Source organism: Urocitellus parryii, chromosome 1 (genome assembly GCF_045843805.1).
Source record: "Urocitellus parryii isolate mUroPar1 chromosome 1, mUroPar1.hap1, whole genome shotgun sequence".
Taxonomy (NCBI): Eukaryota; Metazoa; Chordata; class Mammalia; order Rodentia; family Sciuridae; genus Urocitellus; species Urocitellus parryii.
The window spans coordinates 103,217,379-103,236,023 of record NC_135531.1 but is presented as its reverse complement, the minus strand read 5'-3'; the positions used below and the strand labels follow the sequence as shown (position 1 = coordinate 103,236,023).

Here is an 18,645-nt window from a genome sequence, read left to right as displayed (position 1 = left end):
AAAAAAATCCCACTGTAATCCCAGTGGCTCAGGGGGCTGAGGCAGGAGGATCGCAAGTTCAAAGCCAGCCTCAGCAACTTAGTGAGACCCTAAGCCACTTAGAGAGACCCAAAAAAAGGAAGAATAAAAAGGAAAAAAAAGTAAAAAGAAAAATAAAAAGAACTGGGGGAGAGGATGTAGCTCAGTGGCAAAGCATCCTTGGGTTCAATCCCCAGAACCATCAACAAAAGGAACAAAGTAAAAAATGGCAGCAGAGTGTCTAGGTATGCTCTGTGCATATATTATTTATATCTACTAATCTGATTATTATTGGGTTTTTTTTTTTTTTTTTGGCAGTAGGGATGGAATCCAGAGGTGCCTTACCACTGAACTACATCCCCAGTCCTTTTTATTTTTTCTTTTGAGACAGAGTCCTGCTTAGTTACCCAAAAAAGAGAGATGGGGCTTGAACTTGTGATCCTCCTGCCTCAGCCTCCCAAGTCACTGAGATCACAAGCATGTGTCACCACACCTGGGTTATGAGTCCATCCTATAATGAAATATAAAAGTTTGGGAAAATGCTTTAAAGTGTGTGAACTGATATGCAAATGTGAAGGACTCTTTGAGCTGCACTGATACATAATATATTGCATCACAGGATCCAAACTTTGCAAACCCGCAGCCTCACTTGCCAAGGAGCTATGAACAGTGGGCATTTTTTCCCCACTAGCTTTAGGAAATGCTATGAAAGCTGCTAGAAGCAGGCAGATCTTGGGAGCAAGGCCGGGGAGCTGGGGAGAGAAATCCAGAGCACCGTGTACAAGGCTCTGCCTGACCTCCTGGGCCAGAGACGGTAGCTTGTGTGCAGTCTGAATAAACGAAGATGAGGAAGCACTTTGCGATGCTTTAATAACAATTCTATCCCCCAAACAAAATGACCTTGACAGTGGTCTAGTTGTGTAAACTCTATAACTGCAATTTATACAATGGCTTGGAGAAGAAGCAGCCTTGGGTGGTAGATGTGTATTCTTGGGGTGGACAGAGTTGAAGGATATCAGAAAGCTATAAGAGATCATCTGTCATCAATAAACTTAGATTTTTATTTATTTTTATTTTTTTTTAAAGAGAGAGTGAGAGAGGAGAGAGACAGAATTTTTTTTTAATATTTATTTTTTAGTTCTCGGCGGACACAACATCTTTTGTTGGTATGTGGTGCTGAGGATCGAACCCAGGCCGCACGCATACCAGGCGAGCGCGCTATGGCTTGAGCCACATCTCCAGCCCGATTTTTATTTTTTTTAAGGGGCTGGAATTGAACCCAGGGCCTCCCATATGCAAAGGCAAGTGCTCTACCACTTCGTTATATCCCCAGCCCCTAGGATCAGATTTGACTGCAGAAGTAGAAGTCTAATACTATTGGCTCCACAACATAAATGCTTACTTCTTTCTTCCACAAAAATGTAAAGATGGGTGGTCCAGAGCTGGCATGGAGGCTTTGGTAACTCTGATCCTCAGGGCTCCAGGCTCCTTGCATCCACCTTGCCTTTGATATGGTCCTCATCCTCACAGTTCAGAATGGTAGCTATCATATCCACATTCCAGAATGCAAGATCAAGAAAGGAACAGAGTTGGAAGGATGAAGGGACAAAGATGGAAAGGGCAAGGGAAGAGTCTAAGAAGCTTTCCAGGAATGTTTGTGCTCTCATTCAAATGTCATATGGCTATGCCTAGTGGCAAAGGAAGATGGGAAATGTAGTCTCTATTCTGGATACCATGGTTCCAGCTTTGTAGAAGCTCCCTACCTGAGCTTTCAGTGGGTGTGGTTCTGGCGGGCTGACCCAACGCTTTCTTCTCCAGGTGGTAGGCATAATATCCAGGCCTAGTTAATGAGAGTCATAATGACTGAATCCAGGATTGGATCATGGTCCAGTGTGGGCCATTGTGAGATAGTCTTTGGACTTTGTTGAAATTATTTGGGAGAAACAAATATTTTTCATTGAGGGACACTAAGCTGATGAGCACATTTGGAATTGCTGGTGGCCATCTTTATATTTTGTAGAAACAACTTGCTTGAGAATGAGGGAACAGGGCTGGGGATGTGGCTCAAGTGGTAGCGCGCTCACCTGGCATGCGTGCGGTCCGGGTTCGATCCTCAGCACCACATACCAACAAAGCTGTTGTGTCCGCCGAGAACTAAAATAAATAAATAAATATTAAAAATTCTCTCTCTCTCTCCTCTCTCTCTTAAAAAAAAAAAAAGAGAGAATGAGGGAACAGGGCCAACCAAGAAAATAGCAGAGCAGAGATTAAAGATTGTGACACATTCTTGATGATGACATTATGTAGGCCTTTGGATCCAGCCATGCCTGAAGTGGGAATATCCCTGAATTTCCCATGTATGAGTCAATTCTCTCTCTCTCTCTCTCTCTCTCTCTCTCTCTCTCTCTCTCTCTCTCTTTTGCTGAACTCAGTTTGAGCTGGGTTTTCAACACTTGTAAATTAAAAAGTCCCCAATAATACACTAGCCAAGATGCAATTCTTCCTGGAAGAGGAGAAAATAATTTTGTGACTAGGAATGCTGTCATCCAAGGTGCCTAATATGCCTGCCTGCTTCCCACAGGAAGCATGCTGAGAATCTAATGAGCAGGCCCACTATGTTGGAGTTTCTGTAGAAGAGTCTCCAGATGATTCCTCTCATCCCTGTGCATGTGTGCGGTGCCTCCTTACCTCATGAATTGGGGCTTGCTTTATAGGTTGCTTTGACCCATAGAATGTGGCTGAGACAATGCTGTGCCATTTCCAGGCTGAGACTTAGTAGATTCTGCTTTTGCTCTCCAAGAGCCCAGGATTGCCCGGTAAAGAAATTGGGCTAGTGTGCTGGAGAGACCATGTGAGACAGGAGGACAGGCAGCCCCAGATGCTCCAGCCCCCACAGTGGAGATACTAGATACATGAAGGAAGCCATGGCGGACATTCTAGCCCCAGCCAAGCTCCCAACTGAATACATTTGCCTGCATGGTCCCAGCTGACCCTGGGCAGAAGAACTGCAGAGATGAGCCCAGCCAGGTCACAGAATCATGAGAAATAAGGTTGCTGCTTAGGTTACTAAGTGCTGCACTGATCTGTGGGGCATAAAAACCGACTGATACATCCACACAAGCAACTCTGGAACATCAGGATGGGTCACTGTGTGTCTTATTCAAATGAGGTCCTCACTGAGAAATGGTGGTGTAAAGTGGTGGGACTGAGGGTCAGATGAGACTAGACTCCAGGACAACAAGGAGAGGAACTCTGCTTCAGCTTCAGCACCGGAGGAGCTGGGTGGCCTAGAATTTACCTAGAGGGATTAGGGAGACCAGAGCCCAGTCTCAGCTCAGCAGCCTGCTGGGGTGTGGGTAGTTGTTGAAGGATCCCACAGCCCAGCCGCCTTTGGGAGCGGAGGGAGAGCTGAGTCTGGCTGCCCTGATCCCTCTGGCCATGGGCAGCAGGCAGGCGCCCTCTCTCAGCTCTCCTTGGGACAAGCTGAGGGTCGGGGAGGGTGCACAAGGGCCACAGTTACAGTCAGGAAAAGGCAGCCTGGGGCGGGGCCCTGAAATCACCGACCCCTGGATCCTTACGCCTTTCCATTAGGAGTACTAAGGCCCCAGTCCTGCAGAATGCAGGCTTATACTTCTACCCTCTTCTTTGTCTTTGTAAATCATCCTGCTTCATTTAGGGATTTAACCTTCTAAACCATCTCAAATCCTTTTTGGAAATGGGTGGGAGGAACATCACGGATCCTGAGAACTGGGATTATCTCTGGAACCCAGTAGGAGGAAGCGAGCCAACGGTGCCCACCCACGGGCCCCACCTGCTCACCTCTGGGGAGGCCCTCATGCCTGTGCGCATGAACAGGTGTGTGTGCATGTATGAGTGTGTGTGAAGAGTTGTGTAAAAAGAGGGTGTGTTAGTGTATTTTTGAGAGCATGAATGCAAATGAGTAGTGCGTCCACAATGAGAGTGCAAGCGTCAAGCTGTGTGGAAATGCGTGTGCATTACTATGTTGGTATGAAAGTGAGCATGAATGTAGTGTGGGTATGACTGCTAGTGCAAGAGCACTTGTGTGTGTGTGTGTGTGTGTGTGTGTGTGTGTGTATGTGTGTGAATCCGTGTGCCAGGTTGGGGTGCGCCTGCCTTGACTGATGACTTTTAAGGGGAAGGGGACCTGCGGTCCTTCCTCAGTCCCCCTGCCGTGCTGCCCTGGTTGCAGATGGTTGTTGCTGCCTTTGGCCAGCCGGGTGCTGCCCAGGAATGGCTCCTCCCACCGGGGCATGGCACAGACCAGCCCTGCAAGGACTGGAGTGTGGAGGATGGGATGGGAGAGGTCCGCCTGGGGGCTCAGAGCCGACAGAATGCTGATGTGACAGAGACACTTGTGAAACTTTTTCTTGACAACTGCGAGGCTGAAAATCCCCAGCCTCGGTTCCGGGATTGCCAAGGTCATGGGCTTGCTCTTGCTGGACTTGCTTGCTCAGTCCTGGAGGCTGGCGGTGTGCTCTCTGCTGCCCCCTTCTGGGCTTCGGCCGCTTCGCAGATGCCAAGTGATGCTAAGCCCGTCCGCCCCGCAGAGCAGCTTCCTAGAGCCACGGACTGGGCTGCGAGGAGGCCGGCTGGGCCACTTCCGGCTAGGCGGAGCAATTCCCAAGCCCGGGGACAAGGATCCCTGACTCCGTGATGCTCACTGCTGGCCTGACATTTGACTGATGCCCCACGAAGGGCAGATGAATGCACACATCGGTTCAGGTCCTAGTCAGAGGAGAAACCGAGTCCTAGAAAGGATTTAGTGTGTTGCACAGAGAGGACAGAAATTGAGTAAGACTCTGCTATGACTTCATTAGGCCACGAGTCCCTGGCTCTTTCCTGCTTACCACGAGCCGACTTTCCCAGCTGACTGGGCTGTGTCAGGAGAAATTGCTGTCCCTGCATCTGGGCGACTGGGTCAAGCTGAGCAGACAGCGAGGGGCTGGAACCTCGTCTGCCTCTGCTGGTGCCCAGGCTCGTCCTTCTGGATTGTGCTGAGTTGGCCCACGCCTGGGAGGAGAAGACAGGAGCACAGACTCGCCTGGTGCCCGAGGGTGCATGTGGGTGTCCCTGATGCCTCTGCCACAGCATCGTCACCCCCAGACAGAGGAGAACACAGATTCAGAGGCTGGAGCTGCCCAAGGCTCAGCTTGGTGTGTCCCTCAGAGTCTCTCTCTCTCCTGGATCCTGGGACCCACCCATCAGTCCTGTGGCTCTCTAGCTCCGCAGGGAGGAACCAGGGCTCCCAGATGACAGCCTGCCTCTCTCTTCTAGTTACTCAGTGTAGAAAAGGGAAAAACTTAGACTAATGGAAAGAAAGAGAAATCAGGATATATATCAGCCTCCGCCTCACTCCCAAACAGACCTGTTCATTCTGCCCTTGCTTAAGTCTGGACTGCTTCTTCCCCAGCTGCTGCTACCAGGACTGACTCCCTCCCTCACCTCTCTGTGTGGATCATCCTGTCCACCTCCAACCTTTACTTGAGCCAAGATGTCCCATCCCTGGCCCCGTAGGCCCAGGCCCTGAGCACCTACACTGCTGCTCCCTGCATCTGCCTGCCTCACTGATAGCTCAGGAGCCCCACAGGCCACAGGAACCACAGTGCCATCTCTAAGTGACCACCTGCTCTAAGTAAGACCATCTGTGGTTGCCAAGTCCTGAGACCCCAGCCCAGCCCAGCCCTGCTCCTCCGTACCGAGGCCTATAGAAACACCCAGCATCCTCTGCCTCCCCAGAAAGCTCCTGAGCTTCGTGACAGGAGCTTCATCCACTTTATGTCCTCAGTGCTCAGCCAGGGCTTGACAAGTGGTGGGCTCTTGGTAAATGTCCACCAAAAGGAGATGAGCTGGTGTGACTGAACCAATTTACTCCCATGAATAACAAGAAGCGCCAGGTACAGTGATGCACGCCTATAATACCAGCAACTCAGGAGGCTGAGGTGGGAGGATTGCAAGTTTGAGGCCAGCCTCATCAACTTAGTGAGGCCCTAAGCAACTTAGTAAGACCCTGTCTCAAAATAAAAAATAATTAAAAAAAAGGGGCTGGGGAGGTGGCCCAGTGATTAAGCACCTCTGGGTTCAATCCCTGATACTACCACTACTACTACTACTACTACTACTAAATTGTTCAGTGTATATTCTGTCCAGCATTGTGCTAAATGCACTAGGAAAAGCCTTGCTTAGTCCTCAGATGGCTCAAAAGGTGACTGAGCTTAATACCCATTTTCCAGATAAGGAACTGAGATCCAGAGATACTAAGTGATATGATCAAAGTAATATCCTGGATTCTGGCCCAGCCCATGCCCTGGGCCTTGGGTTTGCCACCCACCCTGCTCTGTGTCTGCCCACATCTGTCTCTCTCGAGGCCCAAAGGCCCTTCCATTCTGTTCTCACTTCAGCTCAGCCCAGGGCCAGCCTAGCACAGACAAGTTTCCTCCAAGTATCAGGTGAGGACATGCTTGGGAGGCTGCAGGGGGCTGGTCCCCCAGACCACAGACACACCTCTGCTCTTTCGTGTGGCTGAACAAGATTCAGCAGGCTGATTTTAGCTCCCAAAGCTCAAGTTCCTAAAATGAGCTCCAACCAAACCGATGCTGAAAATGCCTGGCCTGAGAATATGGGTCCAGGAACAAGCACAGGCTCATTACCTGACCTTGGGCCGGGAACTGAGGCAAGCTGAGCCTCTGCTTCCACATCTGCACAATGGGCATGAAATATCCACTCCCCCGCGTCACTGGGAGGATCAGACACGAGCGTCCCATAAACTACCAAACTCTCTAATGCAGGGCGAGGAGATATTATGGGATAGACAGTGGCCTGCTCCAGAGACTGGGAAGAAGGAGGGAAGGAAGGAGGCACTTAGCCCAGGTACGGGTTTTTCTGGTTAGGGTGTGGAGGGGTGTGGAGGGGTGGAGAGGTGAAATGGAAAAGGAGCCAGGGGGTGAGGTGGGGCTCTGTAGAAACTGCCAAGTCACCCCCCTTTCTCTTCCTTCAAACCCAAGGCCTCGCTTGTTTCAGACCAGGGCCGTGTCAGTGAGCTACACCACCAATCCTGTTTATTTTTTTATTTTGAGACAGGATCTCGCTAAATTGTTGAGGTCAGATTTGAACTTGTGATCTTCCTGCCTCATCCTTCTAAATTGCTGGGATCCCAGGCCTGTGACACCCTGCTTGGCTCTTCTTTTGAAAGCAGTCTTCCTTAGGCATTGGGTGCAGTGGGACTTGCATGATCATGGCAACTCAGGGAACCCGAGGCAGGAGGACTGCAAGTTCAAGGCCAGCCTCAGCAACTTGGTGAGACCCTGTATCAGAAAGCCCGTCCTGTCCCCTGGGTGAGAGCTCCCCATTGATCCAGGCCTCAGCTCCATCACAGAGGTGGCTGTGACTCACCAGGGAAACCTAGGTTCCTCCCAGCCCACGCTTGTGCAGCCAATTCTTTGAACCTAAATGCCTGACTTCTCAACTCCAGTGTAAATTTCAGGATCCCTGTGACTAAAAACCATGGGAAAAAAAGAGTGGGGGATGGGGTAACTCAGGGGTAAAGAGTTCCTGGGTTAAATCTTCAAAACCAGAGGGGGAAAAAAGTCTTGATTACTTTTTTTTTTCTGTTTATACAAGCAGTATATGCTTAGTGCAGAAGTTCAAACAACCCTGAGACGCAGTGTGGAAGGTGGACAGTTTCCCACGTTTATGTTCCCCAGATGGCGCTGCTATTGACATTTTGGAATATGTTTGTCCAGATTTTTCTTTTCATGAACAGATGTCTATTTACTAATGAGATAAGTATGTTCCTTGAAGTTTTTTTTTTTTTTTTTTTAATTTATGGTTTTGCAGATAGAACCTGGGGGTGCTCTACCACTGAACTACCTTCCCAGATATTTAATTTTTTTTTTTTTTTAATTTTTAAAACAGGGCCTCACAAAGGTACCCAGGCTGGCCTCGAACATGTGATTCTCCTGCCTCTCTTGACCTGCTGAGTTGCTGGGATTACAGGTGTGCACCAGTGCGCCGGCCCATGAAGATAATTTAAAACAAAGCCTAGCTGTATAATGTTTAATTCTTCCCACCACCCCTCTCAGAAGTAATCACTATTCACAGTTCTGCAGGAACACGTTTGAGCTTTTCATATGCATTTATATCCACGAGTGGGCCTAAAGGAGGGGGTGGCATGATGACAGAGACAAAGGCCAAGCCTGCTGTGATTCAAGTTCCAGCTCCAGTGATTACTGGCTGGGTGAATGTGGGCAAGTTACTTAACCTCTCTGAGCCTCATTTTCTTCTGGAAGATGGAAATCATGATAACGCCTCTTCAACGTGTTGTTGAAAGAAGTGAGATAAAGGGTGCCAAATTTAGCATCATGTCTGGCTCATCCAGGATTAACTGGTGTTATAGACACGTAGAGTCACACACACACACACACACACACACACACAGGATCATATTATGCATATTATCTTGTTAGATTTGGAGGCAGAATTATGTGGAAAGATTAGTCACAGGGATCCTGAAATTTACACTGGAGTTGAGAAGTCAGACATTTAGGTTCAAAGAATTGGTTGCACAAGTGTGGGCTGGGAGGAACCTAGGTTTCCCTGGTGAATCACAGCCACCTCTGTGATGGAGCTGAGGCCTGGCTCCCATCAATGGGGAGCTCTCACCACAGGGGACAGGACGGGCTTTCTGAAGACTGGTCTGGTTAGTTCACTTGAGGCACATCCCCTGGGCCTCTCCCTCCCTCCTTCCCAGCCTCCAATTCGTGCCTCCCTGTGGCCTCCATTTTGCCACCTGCAGGTCATTTGCAGCCCTATAGCTAGAACACAAGCTTACAGTGTCCTCAGGCCTTTTTTTTTTTTTTTTTAATTTTAATATTTATTTTTTAGTTTTCGGCGGACACAACATCTTTGTTGGTATGTGGTGCTGAGGATCGAACCTGGGCCGCACGCATGCCAGGCAAGCGCACTACCGCTTGAGCCATATCCCCAGCCCTCCTCAGGCCTTTTGAACAGGTCATGGGATGAGTTGAAGAGGTACATCCCCAAAGAGCGGGTCATGTCACCATTCTGGAAATCTGCAAATTCGACCTTATTTAGAAAAAGGGTCTTTGCAGATGTTTTTTAAAAATATTTTTTAGTTATACAGGGACACAATATCTTTGTTTATTCATTTTTATGTGGTGCTGAGGATCGAACCCAGTGCCTCACCTGGGAGAGGCAAGCACTCTGCCACTGAGCCACAACATCAGCTCTTTGCAGATGTTATTAAGGACCTTTATCAAGAGGCTGTTCTGGGTGATCGGACCCCAATTCAATGACAAATGTACTTAGAAGAGACACCCTGGGGAGATTTGGCAGAGAGGAGGAGGAGGGGGCAGTGTCACCGTGGAGGCAGAGGTTGGAGCCATGACATGCTCCCCCACCCCCAGGGAGGGATGCTCAGAGCCACCATAACACAAGAAATGAGGGACTAAAGAAGGAGCCCACAGAACGGCTGGGCCGTACCTGAATGTCAGACTTCTGGCCTCCAGAATTGTGTGAGGGTGAACTGATGTTGTTTTAAGTCACTCGGTTTGTGATAATTTGTTATGGCAGCCACAAGAGAAGAATACAGTCATATATACACTGGTTAAAATGTCCCAAGAAGCCAGATGTGCCGGGTGCGATGGCATATGCCTGTAATCCCAGCAACTCAGGAGGCGGAGGCAGGAGGATTAAAAATTGGAGATGAACCTGGGTAACTAAGCAAGGCCCTCAGGAACTTAGGGAGACCCTGTCTCAAAATAAAAAATAAAACGGGCTGGGGATGTAGCTCAGTAGTGAAGTGGCCCTGGGTTCAATCCCCAGTCCCCTTTACCACCCACAATAAAAGCAGGGAAAGAGAAGTCAGATGATATAAAATGTATATATTGAGAAGTCTTGTTTTTATAGATAACCATTTTTATTAGGTTCTTTTGTATTTTTCCAGGGTTTCTTTACCTGCCTCCCATCTTCCTGTAACTAGGGATTGAACCTAGGGCCTTGACATGCAGGGCAAGCACTCTACCACTGAGTTACGCCCTCAGCCTGCCTCTCCAACACCCTCTGCCTAATTTTATTTTGAGACAAGGTCTCACTAAGTTGTCTAGGTTGGTCTCAGAACTTGCAACCCTCCTGCCTCAAGCTTCTGAGTTGGTGGGATTACAGGTGGAAACGCCCCTGCCCCATCCCGGCACAGGGTTTCTCTATAGAGAGAAGAATACATTTTGCTTGCTTTCTCTGCCATGTTTAGGAGTAATCTTTTTTTTTAAATTAATTAATTAATTAATTAATTTATAGGAGAAATCTTTTAAAATGTGTATGTGAGGGCTGGGCGCGGTGGCTCATACCTGTAATCCCAGCAGCTTAGGAGGCTGTAGCAGGAGGATCATAAGTTCAAAGCCAGCCTCAGCAAAAGCAAGGCACTAAGCAATTCAGTGACATCCTGTCTCTAATAAAATACAAAATAGGGCTGGGGATGTGGCTCAGTGGTTAAGTGCCCCTGAGTTCAATCCCTGGTGCCCAAATAAAAGATGTATGTGACTGTGTCACTTACTATCTTTATTTTTCTATTTAAAAAAAAATTTGGGGGGGGTATGGAGGATTGAACTCAGGGGCACTTAACCACTGAGCCATACCCCCAGCCCTTTTTTATATTTTATTTAGTGACAGAGTCTTGTTGCGTTGCTTAGGGCCTCGATAAATTGCTAAGGCTGTCTTTGAACTTGGAATGTCCTGCCTCAGCTTCCCAAATCAGTGGGATTACAGGCATGAATCACCATGCCTGGCACTCCACTGTCTTTAGATGAGATCCAAACTTCTACAGTGGTCCCCTGGAAGACCCCATCCCAGGATCTCTACTCAAATTTGTCACCTCCCTTGAAAAAACTTCCCTGACCTCCCAAGCTAAAAAATTCCCCTATTTCTATTTCTTTTTTTTTTAAATTGTTGATAGAGCTTTATTTTTTTTTTAATTATTTTAATGTGATGCTGAGAATCAAACCCAGTGCCTCACACATACCAGGTAAGTGTGCTTACGATTGAGTCATGGCCACAGCCACCGTTCCTGCTGTTTCTTATCTTACCACCCTGCTTACCATGTGTGAAGTTTCTGAATTTCATCAAATGTATCACAGTAAAAATGGGCTCGGTGGTGCGTCTGGTTCTTTGTGTGTCTTCCCACTCTGGACTGTAAATTCTTGGGGTTGGAATCTGTTTTGTCCCTACCTTCTCCTGGGGAGCCCCAAACAGTGGGCTTGGCCCCTCATAGGCCCTCGGTAACATTTGTTAAGTACATAAATGAATACTGAAGGTCAAGCATTTTCTTTCTTCCTTTTTAAAAAACCTATTTATTAGTTCTAATCAGTTATACATGACACTAAGAAGCTCTTCGATTCATTGTACACAGTGTCCAGGTGTGGTGGTGCACGCCTGTAATCCCAGGGGCTTGGGAGCCTGGGGCAGGAGGATTGCAAATTCAAAGTGAGTCTCAGCAACTTAGTGAGGCCCTAAAGCAACTTAGAGAGGCCCTGTCTCTAAATAAAATATGAAAAAGGGCTGGGGATGTGGCTCAGTGGTTAAGCACCTTTGGGTTCAATCCTCAGTACCTAGAAAAAAAATGTAATTTAACCTCTTTGAGCTTCTGTAAAAGTGATCTCTTAGTAAGGATCAAATGAGGATGGAGAGTGCATTTTGAAATGCAAAATCCTACCCAAATGTGTTCGATAATGGTCACTGGTGGCAGAGAATGGAAAAATCCTTGTAATACAGGAACCCAGTCATTTCATGTTAGGCCACAGGAGGGCAGCCTGTCCCTCATGCCCGTGTAGGGCCCTCTCACCCATTTCTCCCAGAGGGACCTGTCCAGGCCTTCTGGTAAGTAAAAAGCAGTGCAGACCCTCCATGAAGAGCCTGGGCCTGGGGACCTGTCACTGGACTTGTCACTGGGGGTATGGATTGCTTTCCTCCACAGGACAGAGGCACGTGGTGACATTTAGGGACAGTTGTGAGACCCTCAGTACTTCTTGGGTTGTGTTGGGCCGTGGTCTCAGCACTGGTTTCTGCAGGCGGAGGCCAGGATCTCTATCTGCATATGTGTATTAGAGCATGCCTGCAGAGTGGGGATCCTCTGGTGTCGTGAGCCTGTCTATCCAGCTCTAGGCACATGTACGCACCCAAAATGCTTGCTGAGTGCTGCTGAGGGGACAAGGGGGAGTCTAATTTAGGTGGCTATTTGTTGCTATTCCTGTCCACCCCTTGACTGTGAGACGCCTGCAGACCTCAGATCCCTGTGTGTAGGAGTCAGCTAAGTCCCCAACTCAGCTGGCAATACATTCCCTAAGGTGTAGTATAAATTCTAGGAGAAACTGCAGAAGGATAAGAACTGCAAGCTTCTAGAAGGCCTGAGTTCTCCCTCCGTCCTGTGTCAGTGCTAAAAATATTGGGTGCATGAGCCGGGTGTGGTGGCACACACTTGTAATCCCAGCAAGTTGGGATCGAGGCAGGAGGATCCCAAGTTCAAAGCCAGTGTCAGCAACTTAGGGGGGTTCCTAAACAACTTAGAGAGACCCTGTCTCAATAATAATAATAATAATAATAATAATAATAAAGGGCTGGGGATGTGGCTCAGTGTTTAAGTGTCCCTAGATTCAATCCTTGGTGCAGGAAAAAAAAAAAAAAACAGAACATGGTAGGAAGAGTTCTGCTGCCCAGGGCCTCTCCCTTCTTCTTCTTTTTTAATATTTAAAAAATATTTTTAGGTGTAGATGGACACAACACAATGCCTTTATTTTTTTGTGGTGCTGAAGATCGAACCCGGATCCCGCCTGCGCTAGGTAAGTGCTCTACCGCTGAGCCAGAATCCCAGCCCCTTCTCCCTGCTTCTTAAGAGGGCCCAGCCCTTGTGAACCCCAGGCTCCCAGGGAGGAAGTGCAGCCATCCAGGCCCTCCTTCAGTTTGTTCTAGGGTACAAAGGAGAGATTTGGGTAGGTCCTTGGCATTTGGGAATCACCATGTAAGAAGAGCTTTGTTCTCAAAATGTGGCAGTGTGGAGGACTGGCCCTGCTGCCCATGGTACAGCTGAAGCCCAATGTCATTGTGCAACCCAGCTAATGCCTGCGGGGCACTAGGAATTGAAATGCTGTGTGAGGTATGAACTGGCCTCAGATTCTAGTCTGTGTCTCCTGTTTGACCAGATGCTAGTCACACCTTTGAGACTGAAGGACAAGGGGCTGTCACGTGGCCAGGCTCCACGGTCCTTGCTGAGCCCCAGGGGATGCTCTCCCTCCCCCAGCCCTACATTCCTAGACAGTGGTGGCATCTGATTGCCTGAAGGTGGCCCCTGATTGCTATCTCTGCTGCCTCTGGAAGTGGTGGATGATAGGAAGCACCGGGAGGCGGGAGGCGGGTGGGGGATTACCTTATCTGGGGCTGTTAGGAGGAGGGTCTTTCCCTGCCTCCTCATCATGTTCTCAGGAAGAAAAAGGAAATGAGCCAAGAGTTCAGCACTTTATTACAGCCACATAGCACAGGAGAGGTCACTTGGGTTTCAGCAAAGGGTAAGCCTCCCCAGCACAGAGCCCCACCAACCAGGACAAGTGGGGATGGGGGACCACATGTCATGGTTAAAAGCAGAAACACAGACTTGATTTGATGCCAGCTTCACCATGGGTGGTCTCTGCTAAATCTCTCGACCTTTCTCAGCCTTGGATCTCTTTGTCTATGAATTAAGTAGTAGAACTGACTTCAGTGGGCTGCCGGGAGAACTGAGACCAGGCTTGCACACATGTTCGGCTCAGTCCCTGGTGAGTTATGAACAGTCAAAAGGGGAAGCCATTATTGCTATTTTTACTAGCAAATCTGATATTCCTATGGTCAGGCTGCCCCAGTCTCCATGTATGAGTCTTATTTCCTAAAGATCTACAACATAGCCTGTTAGGAACACAGCCTGGGACATTTGTGGGAACAACCTGGTCCCTGGGAATGTGGCCATCAGACCCCAAAATGAGATTTCTGGGGCCATGACAGTTATCTCTACCAAATCCATAAAAAGCACTAGAAAGAGTTTGGGGAAAGTTCTAGTTTAGGATTTGGGCATTTATTTAGTTAGCATTCCCTCTATGTAGTGGGGGAGGCAGTCTCTTTTAGTTTTGTAGTTTTTGCTTTGGCTAAAACAGTGACAGAGGCCACAGAACTTGAAATCTGTGCTTTCTCTGCCTCTGGCTGTCTGGGTGACCTTGGCCTGGTCACTTTACCTCTCAACCTCACTGACCCTACTAACCTTAGTGGAACTTTGAGGATGAAACTGGGCATTGGAATAAAAAATGAACTGTAAATGATGGCTGCTTGGTAGGTAGCAAAGTGGTAAATAAGATATAAGTGGCTCAACTGATTAGGGCTGCGCATGGTGGTGATGCCTATAACCCAGCTACTCAGGAGGCTGAGGCACAAGCTCTAGGCCAGACTCTGAGAATTAGCAAGACTCTCTCAAAATTTTAGAAGAAAAGGGCTGAGGAAGTAGCTTTAGTGGTAGGGTGTGTAGGATGGTCTCAGGGCACTGCAGTGAGTAGAAGCACCACAAGAGGGCGTCCTGAGTCTTGTTTTCTCTAATTAAATTTTTTTTTTCCATTTTTCTGTGGCTGCTTTCCAAATGAAATTAAGCCTTATGGTTTGCAGTTTACCTAACTGATTTAATAAACTTTTAAAATAAATTCACGTGCATGTATTAGTTTCTCAGTAACGTGGATACGATACTGTCGTTCCTATCGCAAGCCCTGCAGGGAAGTGGGGGAGGGTGGGGAGGGATGGGGAAGAACTCATGCCTCCTGGTGTCCTGGTTCAACCACTGCTCGGCTGTGTGACTTGGAACAAGCTTCTCCAGAGTGCGACAATGCTGAAGTTCCCACATCCAGCCTCACAGGGATGTTACGAAATGGACACAGTGGAAAGAAAAGCAACTTAAAGGTCAAGAACATAGTTCACAAGCCCTCTTACCTCCAGTGCATGACCTTCTCCTTGACCCTCATCCCACGGGACACTGCTAGGGTGGGAGGGAGGTGAATCCAGCTGCTAAACCGTGACCTCAAGAACAGTATTTCCAGGAATCCCCATCTTAGCATCCAAGGGATTCCTGGGAAAACTGGACCGTGAGGACAAGGTGGGAGAGAGTGAGTGGCCTTCAGAACCAAGGCTGCCATGTCCCTACAGGCCAGCTGGGGTTTTCTTCCGCATCCAGCCATGGCGGCAGCGGCTAGTGTGGGTGCCATGTCTCACAGGATGCAGCCCATTGCTCTGGGAAGAGTAGTGACTGGAACTTCAAGAGCCCTGGAAAGTACCTTCCCTGTCATCAAACCCAGACTGACGATGTCCATCAGAAACATTTGGCAACCCAGATCCCAGTCTCAATTGGGCAGATGGAGTTCCCAGTCTCTGGCAATTTCCTCACCGATGACCCCTGGCAAATCACTTAACTTCTGAGCCCTGGCTTTCCTTCATTGTTAAATGGGATAGTACAGGACCTAGTGGGGAAATAAATGAGATCAGAGAGCAGGGGAAAGGATTCATGCAAGTGTTTGGGTCTGTCTTTGCTAAAGTGACCCCAGGTATGAACACAGGTGAGCTTCTCTTCCTGCTCCCCGATCCTGGATTCCATAATCACCACCGATGGGTGAGAATGTGGATCTGGAGACAGACAGATGAGGCAACAACTCCGGCTCAGCACAGTCTGTGTGACCTTGGGTAAGTCGTTTAACAGAGCATCAGTTTTCTTCTCTGTAAAGTGGCCCAGTGACACGGTCCATCTCCCAAGCTATGGGGGAGGTTAAATAAAATTGTGCCAGCCCAGTGGCTCTCCTCTGCTGCTCATTGTTTGTCCAAAGCCTCTGGGAGAGCTCACACATTTATGAGATGCCTGCACTCGTTTAGGCAACAGCCCAGATCCAAGATTAGGAGCTCAGAGAGCAAAGACCTTGACTCAAAGCCCAGGACTTCTGTCTCTAGGGCTAAAAGGGTTTTTAGGAATTGTCTGATCTACACATGATAAATGGGTTTCAGCTCCAAATCATTAAGAGTGACTGTCCAGGTCTCAGTTGAGCAGGATTCTAAAGCTGTATCCAAACACTCAAGAATGGCTGCCTTGACGGATTAGCAGTGTCCGCTGTGGGCTCAGAAAGAGGATGTGGAGGCAGATTACCAGATAGCAGTCTCCACAGAGTGGCTCAACACCTTGTGCTACAGATAGACGTTCTGGGTTCACAGGGGCAGGGCCTGCTTGGAATCACAAAGCCCATTGTGACACTGGTAGAACCTCCCCACCTCTGCCAGCTGCTGACGGTCTGCAGTCTGTGAACTCCCCGTCAGTCCTTCCTGGTACCCCACTTACCGCTTCCAGGATGATGGTTGCAGAACAACTTCTCCCTTCCCGAGCTACAGTGCTTCATCTCAGACTCCCAACTGACCAGAGATGCAGCACTGCACCTCAGGCTGGGGGACAGGGCGCTGCACTGCTCCGCTTGGCTGGCCGGTGGTAGGCACTCCTCCCTGGACAGGAGAAGGGGCATGAGAGGGGACCTCAGTTCCACCCCTCCAGCTCTGCCCGGGGACTGCTGGAGCTATCTCAGCAGCGTTTCCTGACCTTGGCCTGACATTGAAGACCTCTGGGATCAAACCTCGACCTTCCTCTTCTTTTCCTTTTAGGCTAGAGATTGAATCCCAGGGTACTTTACCATTGAGCTACATCCCCAGCTCCTTTCATATTTTTTGTTCTGAGACAGAGTCTCACTAAATTGCTGACTGGTCTCAAATTTGTGATCCTCCTGCTCTGGCCTCCCAAGTCACTGGGATTATAAGCATGTGCCATTAAGTTTGGTCTTAAATGATTTTTAATCACAAAGTTGTGTAACTATCACCACAATCCATTTTAGAATATTTCATCACCAACCCCGCTCTCCCAAGATAAAGAAAGCCCCTTTCTTAGCCAACCCCAGCATTTGGTAGACCATCTTCTGCCTCTATAAATCTGCTTGTTCTGGACATTTCGATAATTGGAATCATCAAGTAGGCTGACCTCTGTTTTTGACCCTATACCTCAACTTTATGTGTGATGCACCCCAGTCAAACAGCATCCTGGTACTTGACATTTATTCATTAAACACTTGTATCCAACCTGTCTTCCCTTTTCTCCTTCTTTCTTCTTACCCATCCTCCCAAAGTGACTTTTCAAAATGCAAATGTGCTCAATCTTTCCTGGGCTTATACTCTGGAAGGGGCTCCCCATTGCCCTGGTGCTGGGCTGTCCCCCCTCCTTCCCCCAACCATATCTTCTTGGTGTGCTGTCTCTACTCAAATGACTACCTCGGGCTGCTGTCCCTGACTTCTTAGATCTCAGGACTCCCTGCTTCACACGCTTCCCTATCCTGGACCACTCTTTTCCTTTACTGCTCTTGAGTTGTGGTTTTCACTTGTGGACTGTGAGGCCCACCTGCAAGGGAAGAGCCCTGGCAACTGTCCTCAGCCCTGAGATCAGGGTCTGGCAGTGGGGATGCCCCATAGCATTGGCTGAGTGGCTGAACCATCTCCTCAGTCTCGCTCTCTCTAGTATGGGAGTTATTTGCCTGGGTGTCTGACCTGGTTAGATTTCCAGTTCCCTGAAGACAGTGCCCCATGTCTTATTAATTGAGGGGTCCCTAGCTCTTGCTGATGGCTTTGTCCAGGGAGATGGGCTACAGAGAGTGTCATATGGTGGCTGATTAAATGGCCACGTAGGTAATGCATGTTCTCCTTTGGGCCTGACAGGTGAGTGAAGCCCTTCCCCAATTCCTCCTGCTCTGCCAAGCTCTCAGGCTCCCCAGAGGACCCTCCTGCTTTGCTGATGGTGACTATGGTGGCCTTGGTGCCAGATGACAGGTATTCTCAGAGATGTGTGAAAGGGGTAAGCAGACTTTCCTCAGGGCTGGGAGAGAACAGAAAAAAATATGCGGCTCCATTAAAAACAAACAAACATGTTTACTCTGTCTCCAGCAGAAATCTGACATCAGGTCCCGTCTGAGCTGGGGGGGGAGGGAGGGCATTGTCCTCTGGTCTGCTGCTGAGGGCAGGCCACTTTTGATGGTCTGCTAATGGAACAGCCCTGCCTTCTTCTTATCTGGAATTTTCCTGCAGAAACTTCTTTCCTAGTGCATTTGGCTGGCTGGTAATAGGGACACTGGCCTCATTTGGGGGTCAGGGACAGCCTGTTTGCTCCATACCCCACAGCTCCTGTTCCCTGGGAGGGGAGGTGTTTAGCCTGACCAAGGGAGATCTCAGTGAGAGCCAGATGGTTATCCTAAAAAAGTGCAGCTTCACTCCCATGAGTCAAGCTGAGAAGGAATCCCCACCGTCCCTGGGTGACTGTTGGCAAAGCCCACTCCTCTGCACCACCATCGGCCTCCAAGGGCAGGAGGTAGAGTGAGTGATTCTGGGAATTGGTGGCCTCAGTTGTTCCATGTTGATTTGCTTTCAGTCCTTCAATGTATCAGGGGGAGAAAATTCTCCATTTGGTGCTGTCCTGCCTGGGACACCTTTCTGAGTCCTGCTTATCACCCACCTGGGCTTCAGGCC

The 18,645-nt window shown here is 48.7% G+C and overlaps 1 long non-coding RNA gene across 1 annotated transcript; it reads right to left on the bottom strand.

Moving 5' to 3' along the window:
• Positions 1 to 13,544: 13,544 nt before the first annotated feature.
• On the bottom strand, positions 13,545 to 18,099 carry LOC113179673 (uncharacterized). Its single transcript, XR_003300378.2, has 2 exons — positions 16,430 to 18,099; positions 13,545 to 15,566 (listed from the first exon to the last, which is right to left on the bottom strand). It is a non-coding gene; the product is annotated as an uncharacterized LOC113179673 (long non-coding RNA).
• Positions 18,100 to 18,645: the final 546 nt, after the last annotated feature.